This window comes from Hemibagrus wyckioides, unplaced genomic scaffold, assembly GCF_019097595.1.
Source record: "Hemibagrus wyckioides isolate EC202008001 unplaced genomic scaffold, SWU_Hwy_1.0 Contig11, whole genome shotgun sequence".
Lineage (NCBI taxonomy): Eukaryota > Metazoa > Chordata > Actinopteri > Siluriformes > Bagridae > Hemibagrus > Hemibagrus wyckioides.
The window spans coordinates 168,519-185,724 of NW_026690771.1; positions in this window are offsets into that span (position 1 = coordinate 168,519).

A 17,206-nucleotide genomic window follows, 5' to 3' on the forward strand; every position below is an offset into this window, starting at 1 on the left:
ATTTATTCATTATTGACTCTTGTTACTAGTTAGTGCTGGTTTATACTAGTTAGTGCTGGTTTATACTGGTTTATACTAGTTAGTGCTGGTTTATACTAGTTAGTGCTGGTTTATATTGGTTTATACTAGTTAGTGCTGTTTTATACTAGTTAGTGTTGGTTTATACTAGTTAGTGCTGTTTTATACTAGTTAGTGTTGGTTTATACTTGTTCTGAAGGTCGCAAGATTTGGATTATCTTTTGGCATTTTTGCTACACCCCTGTTTCGGATTTCTCTGTACTCCACTACTGGATTTGACTCCTACACCGACTCTACAGCGCAGCGATGATGAACTTCGGGGGAGGAGCCGAGCCTCAGCACCCGGATGTGGATCCCGAGCCCGGATGGAGCGGACTGTACGACCCCTGGAACGGTGAGTTACTGAGTTTCCTCTTTTTCACTTAAGTATAAAGTCTTTTAAACACCGCGTTATTACAAAAAACCACAATCAGGAATATCGTTTTATATGATTAGATGGTTTTGAGAAATTCTGTTCGGCTAATCTTTATTCGGCTAATCGCTTTACGTACACGATCAGTATGCTAAAGCTAGCGGACAAAATGGCAGACTCCAGTGAAACGAGCAGGGAAGAAGAAAACAGTGTTGATGTTTTCAGATATGTTAACATCAGCTTTTCATAAAAGTCCCAATGTTTACTTAACGTTTGTTAAAGTTTACTAAGTCAAGCCGAGGAGTATTAGCAAAGATTAGCTAGACGGCTAGTTAGCATGTAGCTAAATAATTGTTTTTCAGTGTTTATAGTTTTTTTTGATGGAGTGAATAGAATAAGTTAAAATACTTACAATAACATGAAGTAACTTATTATTTTAAGGATTTTTCATTGTCCGTGTTTGTCGAGTTGTTAAAGCGGAGAGAGAAAGGGGCTGTGAGGAAAGGCAGCTAGCTGAACAAAACCAATCGGTACAAATAAATGGAGCTAGTGTGGCAATGTAGAGTGCAGCTTAGGCAAAAATATCAAGCTGTTTGTTTCAATTCTGTTCAGCAAGGTTTTGTTTCTAGCTGTCGTGAATAAAATAGTTAGGAGTAGTGTAATTTACGATAAAGGGCGAATTTTTGAGAGGAGACACAATTGGACTCAAAGGGGATGTGAACCACTGGAGTAAGAAAGTGCTAAAGTAATAGACTGTAATAGAAATGTATTTTAATCTGCATTTTTTGGGGGAAGATATTTTTAAGCATTGAAATAAGTGCACAGTGTGACTAACAGTGAAGCCGTGATACTGGAAGAGCCCTGTATAACACCTATAAATGCAGCTAAAATGTAAATACTGAGTTTTTAATGCAGTGTTATAGGAAGATTACAGTAATATAACTTGTGTAAATACTTCTTGTTTTGATAGTGAGGCTTTCCTGCTTTACAAACCATACACAGTGCTATTAAAATAAGGTTTTCTGCTTCCTTTTATGAGATGTTATTAGATGTGTTTTATTGTCTGTTCATCTTCTTTTACACAGGGAGACGGAGGGAGACGTTTGTGTTTCCACAAGATGATGAACATGTGGTGAACATGAGGTGTCAACAAGGAACCTGTCCCCTGATAGAAGCCCATCCCCATCTGTGAGAGGCCTCTCTCCTCTCAGGACCCCATCCCCTTTGAGGAGGCCACCACCTTCAGGGAGTCCACAGCCTTCAACAGTTCCTTTGCCCCAGCCTTATTTCAATATCGACATCCACAACATTGTGGCTGGTATGTACTATGCTCCTGCCACAATGATAACTCCTGTCCCACGCCAGGGCATAAGGAGGAGGTGGGACGAAGAGGATGGCAATCAAGAAGCCCCTCTGAGTAGACGGCAGCGTGTGGATACTGATGGGGAGATGGAGTTCATCAGGATGCCTGGACTTGAGGATTTAGAGAGTTTAATCAGTCACATGTACAGTGAATTTACACAAGCTACTAATGCTACAATTAGTCTGTTTCTTCACAAATTAACTAGCTAACTAACTCACAGGTTTATTAACTTTTAAGCATTAGAAAGAAAGGAGAGAAAAATTTACAAGGTCTCTCTCTCTCTCTCTCTCTACTACCTTATAAATTTGGCCATTTTAATGTTTTACATTTAACAGAAAGTATTAGTTGTAATTAAACTTACATGAAACTAATTTATTGGAGAAGCTGTGGATTTGCTGGGAGAATCGTCAGATACTCCCTCAGTCCTCCAGGTATGTGTCAGTAAAATATTTTAACTACATTTGAAACGTGTAGGCTGCTTTTGTCTGTGTGTGTGTGTCTGTCTGTGTGTCTGTCTGTGTGTCTGTCTGTGTGTCTGTCTGTGTCTTAAGGTTGTTGAGCCAATCCTGCCGCAGCTACCCACAGAAACTCACTCCACATCTTCAGCTGTTGTTCTGGTAACCAAACCTGTCATTTATTTACTAAATCTGATCTCTGGATTTTCCAAGTGACAGAATGTTTGAAAGTGTTAGTGTGAAACTGCTATGATAAAAAACACTGATGATCCTCATCTTCTACTTTTCACAGCCCCTCAGTGCTGGTGAGCTGAACAGCACCTGCTGTAATGTTGAGTACAACACTGCAGACTCCTCCAACTCCCAGTCTGGGGTATTGTACAGTGCTGCAGCTGAGATACAAACACACACACATCCTTCTTTACAAGTTCTAATGTTTAGTTTCTCTATTTATAGGCAGTGGACGTTAAGGGATACTTCCTCGGGATGATAAGGGGTCCTGAGAGTGGATTTGCTGGTTTAAAACCACCAAGACGCGCTACTTTGACCAGCTGGTAATCACCATCTTTGTTACTCTGATGAAGAGAATTGATATTAATGATTATTAGATGAACACTTTTGAGAAATAGATCTTGAGTTTCAGCTAATTGTCATTTGCAGGGATTCCCTTATCAGACCACCATCGAGGACCATTTCACTGTCATACAGGTGAGGGATTATCTGTTGTGGCGTCACAAAACTTTTGTTAGTTGCAGTGACTAATTGTGTTCCCTTCAAATTGTTCTCTTAAGGCTGAATATGGGAAGGTTACAGAGCTCCTTTCCTGTAACCGGGTGGAAACCATCATGGAGCCACTTGAGGATTATGTGGTAAATTTATTGCAATGTCATGAAGTCTTTATTGTAGATAGTAACTCTTGGAATTTTGTACACATATGGGTCTGCAGTGTTTTTATATATTTTTTTTAATTTAACAGCAAACCTTTAAAAAGGTGTCCTGCACGTTCCTGCATGTGGCTAAAGATGGTCAGGTGAACACCTCCACCTGGGAGCAGGAGCAGGTTGACTCTCCCCACAGTGATTCAGAGGAACAGGACGACTCTGAGGTAATTCTGTGTTTCAGACCTGATGTGTATCTACAGATGCTGCTATTCCCCTGAATGGGAGGCTGTAACATTTACTGTGTGAGTTTTAATGATTTATTGCTAATGTGTCTTGCAGGAGAGTGAGGAGAGCCTTAGCCAAGAGGAGATGGAGGTGCCCTTTACTTGGTACGCTTCTCTTCACAGTTTAATGGTATAAAGGTGTAATGTATGTTTAATACACTAAGCATGTAAATCTTTTGTTTCTTAGGGACCATCTTACAGAGAGAGGGGTAACTGATATCGGCCTGAAGCTGCATGCTCTCCGTGAGGCGTTCGCTGTGAGTAAAACCTTTGTTTAGCTGCTGTTTTTGCTCAGGGGAAGTTCACTCTGCTTTAACTTATATTATGTGCTGTCTTATATTCAGATTCATCTTACCTGCATCCACAATCAGAACTTCTTGTTCGTTATGGGGAAGAAGATTGTGATGCGTCTGGCAGCAGTTAACAACCAGGTGACTTCAGAATGATGATAGACTGTTTCCTTGTGCAAAATACTTTCAGTTACTGGGCTTGAAAATGATGTAGTTGTCAAACGAATGTGGTAATGAGTAATTAAGGAATAATAATTAAAATAACAAGCATCAAAAGCTAATTTTACAACAATCACAGCCTGCTAAAAAAAGGACATTCTTAGGATAAATATTAAAATAAAATGTACATAATGAAGAGGGCTCTGGGATATGCAGTAGTTGGACATTTGGCGCATGTCATACATCATCTGTGTATCTTTAGTAAAGTACTGGACATGCTGAGGCTTACATACTGCTTCATTTTAGGGTTTAAAATGAGTTTCCACGTTAAAAAAACTGAAGCCAAAGTGATTATTTTGTTTGTTTGTTTTAACAGGATGCAGGTCGTGTACAGCTGGACTACGAGGCTCTGATTCGTTTCCTGAAGACTCCTTCTTATCAGGACTGGATTGCAGCAGAGCTCTCCGGGTCCTATGTAAGCTTATAAATGCTTGTGTAACATGACAAATGTTTAAATCGAAAAGATTTTGATGTGATAGAAAACAGGACTCCATTATGTAAAGCTAATTTCTTCTTGTAACTTTTCTCTTCTGTGCAGGTCTACCACTACAACTTCGTGGACATCTTTTTCGAGCTGCTTCTATTCGGCTATTTTACAAACAGCTCAATACCTGAGACAGTAAGAGTCTTATCAGGAGATTTAAAAGCCATGCTTGAATGTAGTTTCAGAACATGGTTTATTTCATCTCATTTTATCTTTCCATGTTGTTAACCCTGATATGACATGATATTAATGGAGCTTGTCGTCTTTCTTTCCTAAAGCTTAAGGGAGGATTCTTGGAGCGCCTGTTTGCGCTCATCAGCATGTGGGAGGTAGACGTGTGGAAGCCTGCAGCAAGGACCTACTTTAAAGTGCTTATTGTAAGTGTCTAATATCTTCTGATGCTGTGATCCACAAATTCTCAGTATTGTATCCTAAACTCAGTGACACTATGTTGGATTGTGACAGTGATGATGTAATTTGTCTATAGGATCAGCTTACAGATCTCGCTGAAGTGCTGTTTACTCAGCCCCCGGAGTTCTACCAAGACCCAGCAGCCTTAGCCAGCAAACTGAGACCTTTCCTCAGACAGCGTGTCCAGAAGATGATGGACATTTTGTGGAAACTTATCATCCCTTATCAATCTATCCCTCTATCCTTGTCTATATAGATAACTGCTAATAGTAATTAGTATAAATAGTAGCTGCAAATAATATTGTTGTAAATAAACTTATAGTTGTATAGTGTTTATATAGTTTACTTTAATAAATGTTTTCATTTGCTCCTATTACCGTCTCATTCTGATTATTTTTAGTCATCAGTATGTCTATATAATTTTCCTTTAAAAAGCAACACAACACTTAATGAACTTTTCACTCATATACAAATCCTTTTTAAGGAACTTCAGAAACTTTGGTTTACTAAAATGTGAAAAATGACAAATAACATCCAACAAAATTCAGATATTTATAGTCTTGGAAAGTTTGTTTCGAAAATGCAGAAAATTCTGTAACATTTGGGGAATTGCACATTTACATTTAAGCATCCAGAGCACAGTTGTGTATAAAAAGTCTGAAATCTTGAGGTAAAAATCTGAAAATCTAAATTGTAGAGGACTAAAAATGTGGATTTACAGTTTACACCAAATCACAGCACTGTAGCACATCATTTATAATGCAGTTACTCTGAACTCTCAAGGTTACTCTTTAAGAAGAAATAGTTTATAATGTCAGTAGTCTTTAAGGTGTTTTCCAAAATAAATAAATAAATAAAAGTCCTGTTCATGAAAATGAAGGTTGGTTAGATGTTTAAAATGGAAAGGAATGCTTATTGTCTTTCAGTCATTCCAAAACACTGTTAGTGAAACACTAGAGTGATTTAATTTGTGTGTTTTTAGTACTTTCTAGTTTCTTAACAAAAGTACATTAAAGTACAGTAAATAAAAAATAATAATAAAACTGAACTCTGTTTCTTTCTCCAGTTTGGGCTTCAAGCAGTTTTATTATTTAGAAGGGGATGCTCATGATTTATAGCCATGTCCACAATTTTCTCCATATCATGCATTTATTGCTAGTCCCCCTTTTTTTCTTAAGGTTTCAGATCAAGTGACTGACTTTTTCTCACAAGAATTTCCCAGTTTTTAGTTTTGAAGTTTTTAGTTTGGAGGCATTTTTCCTGAACTTTAGTTGATGTTTCTATACTCCTCAGAATTCATTTTGCTTCTGCAATCAGCAGTTCCATCATCAGGCTCATGTTTTACAGATATGATAGCATGCTTAGATCTTGCGCAGTTTCTTTCCGCCTCCACATTTTGATCCTGTTTTTGTGGGTAACTATTATTTTACATTTTGCAGTATTTTACATTTTGCATCTGAGAATGTGGACTTAAACTTTTTGTTTGTGTAGAAATGTAAAACTGTGGAATACAGAGGCAATTAAAGCACACATTATAGAGTTCACTGTGCCTTAACCCATAAGAACCCAGACCCCTTTCTCCTTCAGGGAAAATGATGGGGGACATAACACAGACTAAATAGATGCCAAATAACACATTTCTCAACTTTTTTTTTTTTTTTCTTCAAAATACCGCCCCCTACTGTCAGGGATCTGTAATGTTACATATATGTCACAATGGGCGTTAAGCAGCCGGACCCATTTCTCATGAAACCCCATGAAATTTGTTTATGCGGCAATAACCTAGGCCAAATGGAAACATTTGAAGCAATTTCTTTCCTCAGTGAAACTAAGACGCACATCACATTTCTCACAGAGGGTGGTGGTTGCATTGATTTTGCAGAATTTGCAACGACCACACTTCACAGGCCAGTGTGCAACCTGTTCCACATGAACATCATCTGGAACTCCAACATGAACTTTCTTGGGAGGTGGTGGTGGAGTTGTGGTGTTGAGTGATAGGCGGCCCCTTTGGGAATGCAGGAGTCAGTAGCCTGCTGGGAATGCAGGCACTAGCCTTATTGGCTAGTTGCAACCTCAGCCTGGAAGCTCCTTTGTTTCAGTGGCTTGTGGACACCAAGTAGTTTACAGTCACGGCGGGAGATCAGCCATGCATTGACATAGGCAAGCATTATGGTTTGCCAGAACAGGTAGAGGTCCCACCTCCGTGACCTCATGTGGTACTTGTACCTTGTGACGCATGCATCTTAGAGATCAACAAATGTTGTTGTGGGAGCACAAAATCACATGACCTATCACATGACCCACCAGGATGTTCAGTAGGTGTTATTTTAGGACTTCATGAGTTAAAATCAAGGATAAAGCTATAAAAGGAACTTCCCAGGACATTTAAAGGGCTTGTGACACCTTTGTCACCGTGGGTTGTAAAGGGGAACATTCTGGATTATGGCATGAGATATACCAGACTGACCACTTTACAAAAATAAATCACATGCACAGAAATGGCACAGGATGGTTTTGTTGGTGTATTTAGTGTCAGATATAAAGAGTTAAACAGCATTAAAACAAGATGCAATGGTACATGAACCTGAATGACCTTATAAATCAGCTTTCATCCTCTGGAAAAAAATCATATCAATCTCTACATATCTGTTCACTCTTAAACTCTTCCAGTAATCAGTTCTGCTGTTTGTAACACCTCAGATTATGGACAGACTGAGATGGACAGACAGATACCATAAGCACAGACACAGCTCACACAGCTTATTTTATATGTCATCATTTGCTCTTAAAAGACTTGTCTCATTTGTTTTAAACTGGATTTGAGTGGGCTTGCTGTTTTTATTTTTTTGCCATAAATATGAAATGACATGATTAGAAATATTACCTTTGTGTGCTATTTAAATAAAACTGTAATTTAAACAATTTAATCCAAGCTGCTGCTGCTGGACCCTTGTGCAAAGCCCTTTACCCCTTAACTGCTCAGCTGTGGAAATGTGAGTTGCTCTGGATAAGAGAGTCTGATAAATCTTGTAAATGTAGATGGTACTGTTTGTTTGTACGCTGATAAAAATATCCAGCCTGATCTAATTTAAACAATGAAGGTAACTTTTTGCATCAGATTATTATGTAGATTAAGACTAGTCTTTGTATTTATTACTTAATTTTCTCTATGCAAGAAATACTTTTTGCTAGTAAAGTCTACTTCATTTAAGCATTTCCTTAGTCATTGTTTTGAGTTTTCTCTACTAAACTTTGCGAGTCCCTTCTACAGAGGGACCATTGAGAGCGTCCTGAGCAGCTGCATCACTGCCTGGTTTGGGAACTGCACCATCTCGGACCTCAAGACCCTTCAGCGGATAGTGAGGACAGCTGAGAAGATCATTGGAGTCTCTTTCCCCTCTATCACAGACATTTACTCCACACGCTGCATCTGCAAAGCTAACAGCATTGTGGATGATCCCACACACCCCTCACACACACTCTTCACCCTTCTGCCATCCGGAAAGAGGTACCGAAGCATTCGGACCCGCACAACCAGACTGTTGAACAGTTTCTTCCCTCAGGCAATCAGGTATCTCAACAGAGAACTCAGCTGAACTGGACAATGATTAATTGTCAACAGTCATTAATTAATGACTGCAATAACTGCATCACTGTATACACTGTTCTTTCATTGTCTAAAATTGTCTTGGTCTTTGCACAAAGTCAGCCTATATGTTATTTGTCTTGTCTTGTCGGGTCTTCCTGTGCACTTCTGTTGTATGTCTTAAAGATTGCACCTTAAGTATAGTTTAAGTATAGTTTAATTTTTTTAGTTTAACTTTAATTTTTAAATTATAGTTTAATTTTTTATCTCTATGTTTAGTACTATGTTTGTCTGCGTCACTGTACTTTGTCTGTGTTATGTGTAGCACCTCTGGTCTAGGAGGAACGTTGTTTCACTTCACTGTGTACTGCATCTGCTATATATGGTTGAAGTGACAATAAACCTTCTTTGACTTTGACTTGAAGTGGATTTTTAATTGAAATATACACACCTGATCCTGGTAGTCAGCAGCAGGTAGGGCAATGATAGTTGGAAATCAAGAAGGGCAGTGGTCTTTGAGGACCAGGATTGAGAACCCCCTGTCTCAGCACCTGGACCTTAATTTATAGCTAAAACCAACATTATAAAATAGAGCACAACCTGAGAAAGTGCAGTATAAAACCAACAACTGCCAAGAGCTAGCTCATTATAATCGTCTACCATCAATGGCATCTGTATAGCTTTTAGACATGCAAGATCACCTTGAGATCACATTTCTTGGAGGATATTTTTGGTCCACTTCCTCATGCTGGCAGTTGGACCTTACTTCTCATTGCACAACAAAATATTGCAAATACCAACATTACACATAAACACATCATGAACCACGTCTAACGTCCATGTTTCTAGCAAATTCGAGAAAGGAAAGCAGGTCAGAAAGGTCAGTCGGGACTAATCGTATTTTCAGCAATCCTTACACATAGACTAAAATGAAGAATGGATTGTCTCGATTGTTGTTAAAAAATGATTAAAAGCACATCAGATAGACACACTGCTCCACTGAATGACATTTATTTATTGAAAAATGCTCATAATTGCTATAACTTTCTATAGCGCTCTTTTGCACTTGCTTACTTCAGTTATGGTGATTCTGAGTATTTAGGGCAATGTTTTTTTAAAAAATTGCTCCACTAAACATTTTGGGATTAGGAAACACATTAACCGGTGTGGCTGTTATGTTTATATTGATTTTTGGACAACAATGGAGGTCTAAGGCACAGACAACTAAGCTAATACAGGCTGCAGACTGTCAGATATTCCTTGTGAGTAGAGGTGATTTATTGTTGGTGTTATGCCGGGTTCACACTGCACGATTTTCACAGTCATCGGATCACTGTTGCTTTCACACTGCACAACTATCTAGTGTAGCATTCAATCTGATTCAATCAAAATGTCAGAGTTCTCACGTGAGACTGGAAATGGAACCCCTATGGAGTCAATTCAATGCCACATATATTCGCAAAAGAATTCATGTGTTGCAAAAGAAAATAAAGTATTGCAAATGCAAAAATGAAATTTGCGAGAAAATGATAAGTTTTGGAAAACAAAATATAAAGAGTTGCAAAATATAAATGACTTAAATGTATTTGTGACGCTGCTTTTATTTTGTGTTTCAGTGAAATGTAAGTTTGCGCTTCACTTTTCTTTGTGTTTGACTTTCTGGCACTGTTTTGACGTGGGGGTGGAGTCAAGGTATTGGGGTGTGGTAAGCAGGCCTGGGCAGGCCTCCTTCGAAGCTACGTCATCAGCTGAAGACTCAAATCACAAAAGATGAAGTTAACAGAACAGAGGTCTACGTTTGGATTTATTGTTTCCTTTTATATCACTTACGTTAAAATGAGTATTGTTTGGTTAATGTCCACAGATTTTATTTACCACCGTGGTGAAGTTAGTTTGATACTCGGACATTAGACAGACATTCGGAAGCTGTATTTTAGGGACCGTCGACAAATTTCTGTACGACTGAATCTCCAAAATGTTGACAAGACTAAGTTTTATATAACATCTGAACTTTTATAAGATGAAAGTAAGGTTAATAAAATAACTTAGAGAACAAAATTTTCAGTTTTACTCAAATTAGGGTGATGCAAAAATGAGTACACCCCACTGAAAATCTCTGGAGCAAAGCTAAATTTTAGACTACAAATGTCTAATATTTTTTGTTATATTTTTGTATATTTTTTGTTATATTTTTGTACCCTTAAATTGGGGTATTTTAGTATTTTTTGTTATATTCCTTCTTATTTTATTTATTACCTGTGCTTGTAGATACTGCTGGTGCCAGATTCCACAGCATACTTCAAAGCTCTTGTAGACTCCAAGCTTTGAAAGGTCTGAGCTGTTTTTGTATCGATAGGGCCTTACACAGTATTAGGCAAGTGGTTTTAATGTTATGGCTGATCGGTGTACATCATATCATCTGAGACAGTTATTTGTCATCATGCCCAAACTTAGCAATACATTAAACACCACAAATTGGATGGCAAAATAGACACATCCAATATGCGACCCTATGTCAATGCTTGTATGCGTTATTCTAAGATGCGGTCCCTTATGCAGAATAACGTGTGAGGTCCTTTGTGACTTCTCATTTGCTTTGGGTACGATCAGTCTTGAAGTGAGTTGGCACCATTCTCCAGTCCCTCATCTGGCCAAAAGTGTTACCTTTTGTTAAGGGAATGCAGCTGATGTCTTGCCCAAACTGGAGTATAAGAAAATAAATATAAAGTATATTAGAGCTTCCAGATACAGTGAAATGGCAATAAGTACACAAAGATTCTGCAAAAAATGTGAAAATTTACAATCTATATAATGTTTAATTTATATCTTATATCTATTATATCTTGTGTTTAATACTCAAAATGTGAATAACCTGCAGGATGCTGCGCTACTCCCAAAAGATGACTGGAAATTGTGGATAGTTTCCTGCAGTATCTGTCTTTCTCTTCCCTGAAATTCATATGATATTATAACAAAACCGTCTATAAACATGGGACCAGATTAGACAACGCTGACTAGCAGTTTTTAAAAAACACACCTTTCCAGCATTAAGTTCAGAAATGGCTGCCAGAATCTGTTGTCTGGGCCCGTCTGTTTTAATCCACAGCTCCTGCAGATCTCCATCAGTCAGAGTCAAGAAGGCCTCCATGTCTACCTGTAAATAAAACAATACAGGTAATTTACAGAGATGAAAAAATCACATATGATTTGTGCACAATTTACTGAGTACAGCTCTAAGTCTACTTTGACAAGACTCTACAGGCTACAGGTGTAACTGCCATCTTCATGTTGCTTCACTGAAGTCCTATGTGGTCTGGGATTTGGTTGGGCCATTTAAGGACATTTAGAAACTTGTTCCAAAGTCACTCCAGGGTTGTCTTGGATATATTCATGTTGTCGTTCTGAAAGGTTAAACCTTGTCTTAAAATCTGAGGCTGTGTCCACTGTGGAGCAAGTTTTCTTTAAGAACCTCTCTGTATTTCGGCTGCATTCATCCTTCCCTTAATTCTGACCCGTCTTTCCCCTCCTGCCACTGAGAAGTACTCCTGCCAACACCATGCTTCACAATAACAGTGGTATGGCCCAAATATTGAGCAGTGCTTATATTCAGCAGCAGTTTTCATTTAGCTATTCCAACATAAAGCTCTTACTGATGGAGAACTTCTGAGATGGCTGTACTTCCAGCAAGTACTCCCTTTTCTGCAGAGGACTTCTAAAGCTGTTAAAGTTGTCAGTGGGCTTTTGTTTTCTCTCTGATCAAAGCCATTCTAACCTGGTTACTGAGTTTGGCTGGATATCCTGTTGATTCCAAACATTTTTCCACAATGATAGAACCCACTGTGCTCCTTGGAACATTCAACACCTTAGATATGGTTTATACCTTTACCCTGCTCTATGTCTTGACACAATTTGCTCAGGGTGGTCTATGTATTTTGTAGATAGATGTGTTCATTTCTGAATACCCTGTCTACGTTCATGGTCCAGAACCATGTTGGCTTTTGTATGTTAGAGACTGGTAAACTGCAATAGTGTGAATGAGAGTACATTCCTACACACCATAAAGTCTGATCATCTTTATTTGCACTGACCTTCATCAGTGATGCTGCCACTGCTGGAGCCACCACTACTTTTAGAACATGGTTGGGAAGAAGCAGAAGACAGGGTTTCACCAATTAGAGGCTTAGGAGTTGGGGATGGCGATGGAGTCAGGGTAGGGGATGTACTCTTAGATGTGGAGGAATTCCCAGACTGAGGTCTCTTTTTCAGATCAACCTTCTGTGGAGATTGTAGGCTAGTGTTAGGTTAGATTGATGGAAATGAACAATACTCATAAAATAATTATTTCATATAATGGCTCTATAATTAATCACTTGTTATAATACTACTTCAAATCAGATCAAATAAATAAATAATACAATGCAGATATTATATTTCTCTGATCCACCAGTGTGTCTCCACATCCTTATTTGACTAGAAAAAAGGCCATGATATATTTACACCACACTGTCTGGGAGCCAAAGTCAAAACATTGCATACAAACGACTGGCTTACATGGAAATCTGGTGACCAGCTAGAAGGAAAGATGCTTCCCTTCTTTATAATCTTCATGAATGTGTCCTTTGAGTGGTACAAACCATGGACTGGCTGCATTCATATTCTATTCAATTCAATTCAATTCATTTTTATTTGTATAGACACCAGAGATGATTTGATGATACCGGAGAGTGTGACTATAAATTATTCTAAACACCGAAGAGTGCGATATGAACAATGTCCTTTCTGCAGTTATGTACAGTCTACAGTGTGATGTAAAATGTTAGTGTGTGTATTAATTAGGAGGTTGTTGTCGTCCTCAAAGTCCACATAGGGCTGGCAGCGTTGCTTTGATACACCCAAATCCTCATGAAGCAGAATCCAGAGCTGGTCCATCTCTGAATGCCTCAGGATCCTCGCAGGGTTGGCCTCTGTCTACTGGAGCTGGCACAATCTCCAGATGCCTCGGGTAGAAAAAGGAACAGGTGGAAAGGAATTAGCATTTATAATATTAGCAGAACTAGATGATAATGTGCATTTGATCAGATGTACTGCAGTACAAGGTTATTGGGTGTGTTATGTGTATGCCAGGCTAAAGAGATATGTCTTTAATCTACTTGTAAACTGGGAGAATGTGTCTGAGCCCCGAACACTGTCAGGAAGACTATTCCAAAATTTGGGAGCTAAATATGAAAAAGCTCTACCTCCTTTTGTAGACTTTAATATTCTGGGAACTACCAGAAATCTGGAGTTTTGTGATCTTGAAGAGCGTGGTGGATTGTAGTGTGTCAGAAGACTGGTTAGATACGTGGGATCTAAACCATTTAGAGCCTTGTATGTAAGTACTGCTAGTTTATAATCAATTCTGAGAAATGTGAAAAGAACAATGAAAATGTGAAAATGTGAACTCTGCACAAATCTCATGCTTACTCTCCCCATCTGGAAAGCATCCGATCTTGAATGGGGAAAAAAACATGTATTGTGGAGCTGCATCTGTAATATGTATATAAAATGGGACATTAGGTGATATATTGCAGAAAGTATTCAAAACTGTTTCCTTGTTTTTTGATAGGTTACACCCGTATTCTGAAACTAAATAAATTCTCCAAAAAACACCATAACAAAAAGTATAGTGTTTCACATATGAGTTTAACTTATAAGTATGTTTTGTAACTGTTTCACGTTTCTCTCCATTCCTCCTCCCAGTCCCTGCTATGTACAAACATCCCCACTGTGTTATTAGGGGTTGCATTTGTCCCGATACCGCCCCTAAATTGATACCATCCTCCCCTCGATGACGTCAATTTTCCTCCTCTCCAGTTCCCCTTATTTTTAGGCTAAGTCAACAATTTTATAAAAAATTGGCGCTTACTTATAGGCGCCACTTCCTTATTGACTTCATTTGACCGTCACCTCTTAAAGGTGATTCCTCGGCTCATCCTGACCTCGCGCGTTGCCCTCCACAACAATGTGTAAGTACCTTGCTCTCTTCCTCTATGTCATGATGACTTTTCCCTCTACCTACTTGATCTAAGTTTTGTTTTACTAATTTTAAACTAAGCTGTGTCATTAAGCTGCCTCATATCCTTTTCTCTTTTCATCACTGTTGGTTGCTAGTATTCCAATGCTATTGTCTCCTCTACCTGCCTATCACTGTCATGTCACAGTGACCTGGCCTACTTCCCACACTGTGTTCCTTTTGCCTTAGTACACGCTCTCTTTTGCTGATTACATAGTCACGCAATATCTTCCGGAGAAGTCCCAGGGGTGCTCTGCGACGCTATCGCCAGTATCAGCTATCCTGTCTGGCCATTGAACTTACTGGTTTCCTGGAACACCTATCTGAATCCTCTATTCCTGACTCTATTACCTCGCTCACCATATCGTGAGGGATACCGTCTGTCTTGATCAGAGCACCCAATTTCACCCCACAACCTGTGATCAGTCTACTCAGACCTTCTACTGGCATTGGACACTCAAGGCGTCCAGACTGAGGATTTCCCTGTTGAGATCTCCCCTGATGATTCTTCCTCTGACTCTTCTTCATTTCCTATTTCCCCTGACATTCCCCAACTTTCTCCTGAATTTGTGCCTATGCCTTACAGTGTTCATGATATTCCTCAGTCTTCTCCTGACTATTCGCCCCCAACTTCTCCCACTGATTACTCTCCAACTTCTCCTCAGGATCCCGAGATTCCGTCTTCTACAACTGACCCTCCGGTCCCACTGATCCCATTGGATAGGCTGGCTGACTGAGTTGTAACTCCTAATGTTTCAATAAATCTCTCCTCTTTTCTCTTTCTTCAGTCCCAGTGTGGTTATTACGCTAGCATGCTGCCATTAATATTTTTGCATGATTATTATAAAGACTATGAGGCTATATATATATATGATTATTATAGCTATTATTAATCAAAGTTAACTACTTACTACTTAATCAATGGCTAAATAATTCTTGATAGATACACACTACTCTTAGGCAGAATATTGCTAAGTCAGAGCTTAGAGCATTGAGTACATTATTACTTAAGCTACTTTTAAAGCTAGGTATATAATTCAAAGCTGGGTATATTATATTTTCTCCGACACCGGCCAGATGATGAGCAGTGCCTTGTTTCCTCTTGAGGTATGAATATCAGTACCTATAAATGACATCTACACCTCTATTAGTTCAGTAGTAGCTGCTGAGAATGTGCTCCTTGTAAGGTTGTGACCGAAATGTTGTGTGGTCTGTGTCTTATTACTTTACATGTTTATATTTGTAGCCTGGCTAGCTAAGCATTTAACTAACTGGTTCATGCAAGTTTTCCTTCACATCAGGAGAATTGTATATAAAGACAAATAGGGTTATAACCAACTGATCCATTTTCATTTTTATAAAACTAAATGCAAAATTTTTACTAATTTATTTTAATTGGTAGCCTATAAACTATACGGTTGATATGAGGTGTGAGATGATGTGTTCAAAATGTCATGTGTGAGTGACTTTCCTGTTCCCAGTATCTTAAATTCTAAGGGTGAATAGAGTGTTGTTGCTTGTAGATTGAACTAAATGTAAAAGAAGACATGATAGAAGACTGGTGATAAACCAAGCTAAACATTAGTTGATGAATGGATGAATAGTTTGTAGCTGCCTTTAGCACTATAGGTGTTCAGAGAACTGTGACATTTGCATGAAAGTAATATGATTAAAAAAAAAAGTATAAAGTCATATCCATTTTTTCATCAAATAGTTGTTTTAGTGCAATGAACAAAGCAGACATGTACACTAATACATTTACAGATATACAAGTCACTGAATTATGTCTAAAGTCAGGATATTAGTCATATTCAAAAAATGATCAGTTAATTACTTTGAAGACAAATATGATCCTAATGATCCTAATTGCTAATTTCTCATTTTTACATCAGATGTCAGAACTTTTAGCTGAAAAGTATTAAAATATATCAATGGTTGTCAATATGTCAGTGTCAATTGGACTATCAGTGTCATGGTGCAAAATGCAAACAAATTCTTGTGTGATTCTTTTAATTAAAGAGTGTAGCCAGTATTTCATGAATGAATGAATGAACTCATTTCTTTAGCTTCCTGTTAAACTCATATCTGTATCATAAATGGCAAATGGAATGAACAGTGACTTTTCTGCCTGGTGCATTGTTCAGACTCGGTGGAATTTGATGCCCATCACTGTGTTGTGGCCTCGAGTGTCAAGTTTTAAATGGTGACTGGATGTTGGAGGATTATTGAGCATTCTGCAGCTGTCAATGACTGGCTTACCATTATAATATAAAGGTACAGTGCATTCAGAAAGTAAACAGACCCCTTGATTTTTCACTCATTTTATAACATTACAGTCATACTCTAAAATGGATTGAACTCATAAACAGGTTTTCATGAGGTTTTGGAATAACACATTTCAGTAGATAATTTAATTAAAGAAAGTTAATTATCTGTGGTGATAAAATTATAGCTTAGGTACATGTGATTTCCACTGATCACACTTGAGATTTTTCTAAAACTTCATTAACAGTCATAACAAAAACACATCATAGTTTGTAGACCTAAGAGGCAAGATTCTGCTGAGGCACAGATCTGGGTATTTTCATCATCTTTGAAGGTCCCTGTGACTTAAATACACAAACCTAAACAAAGCACAGGAGACACCTATTAGACATAATGACAGAGACCGGACACCAACAAAAACAGTGGGGGCCTCTAGTGACCAGAAAACAGTCCACAACCCTGACAGGAAACCAGTAGATATCA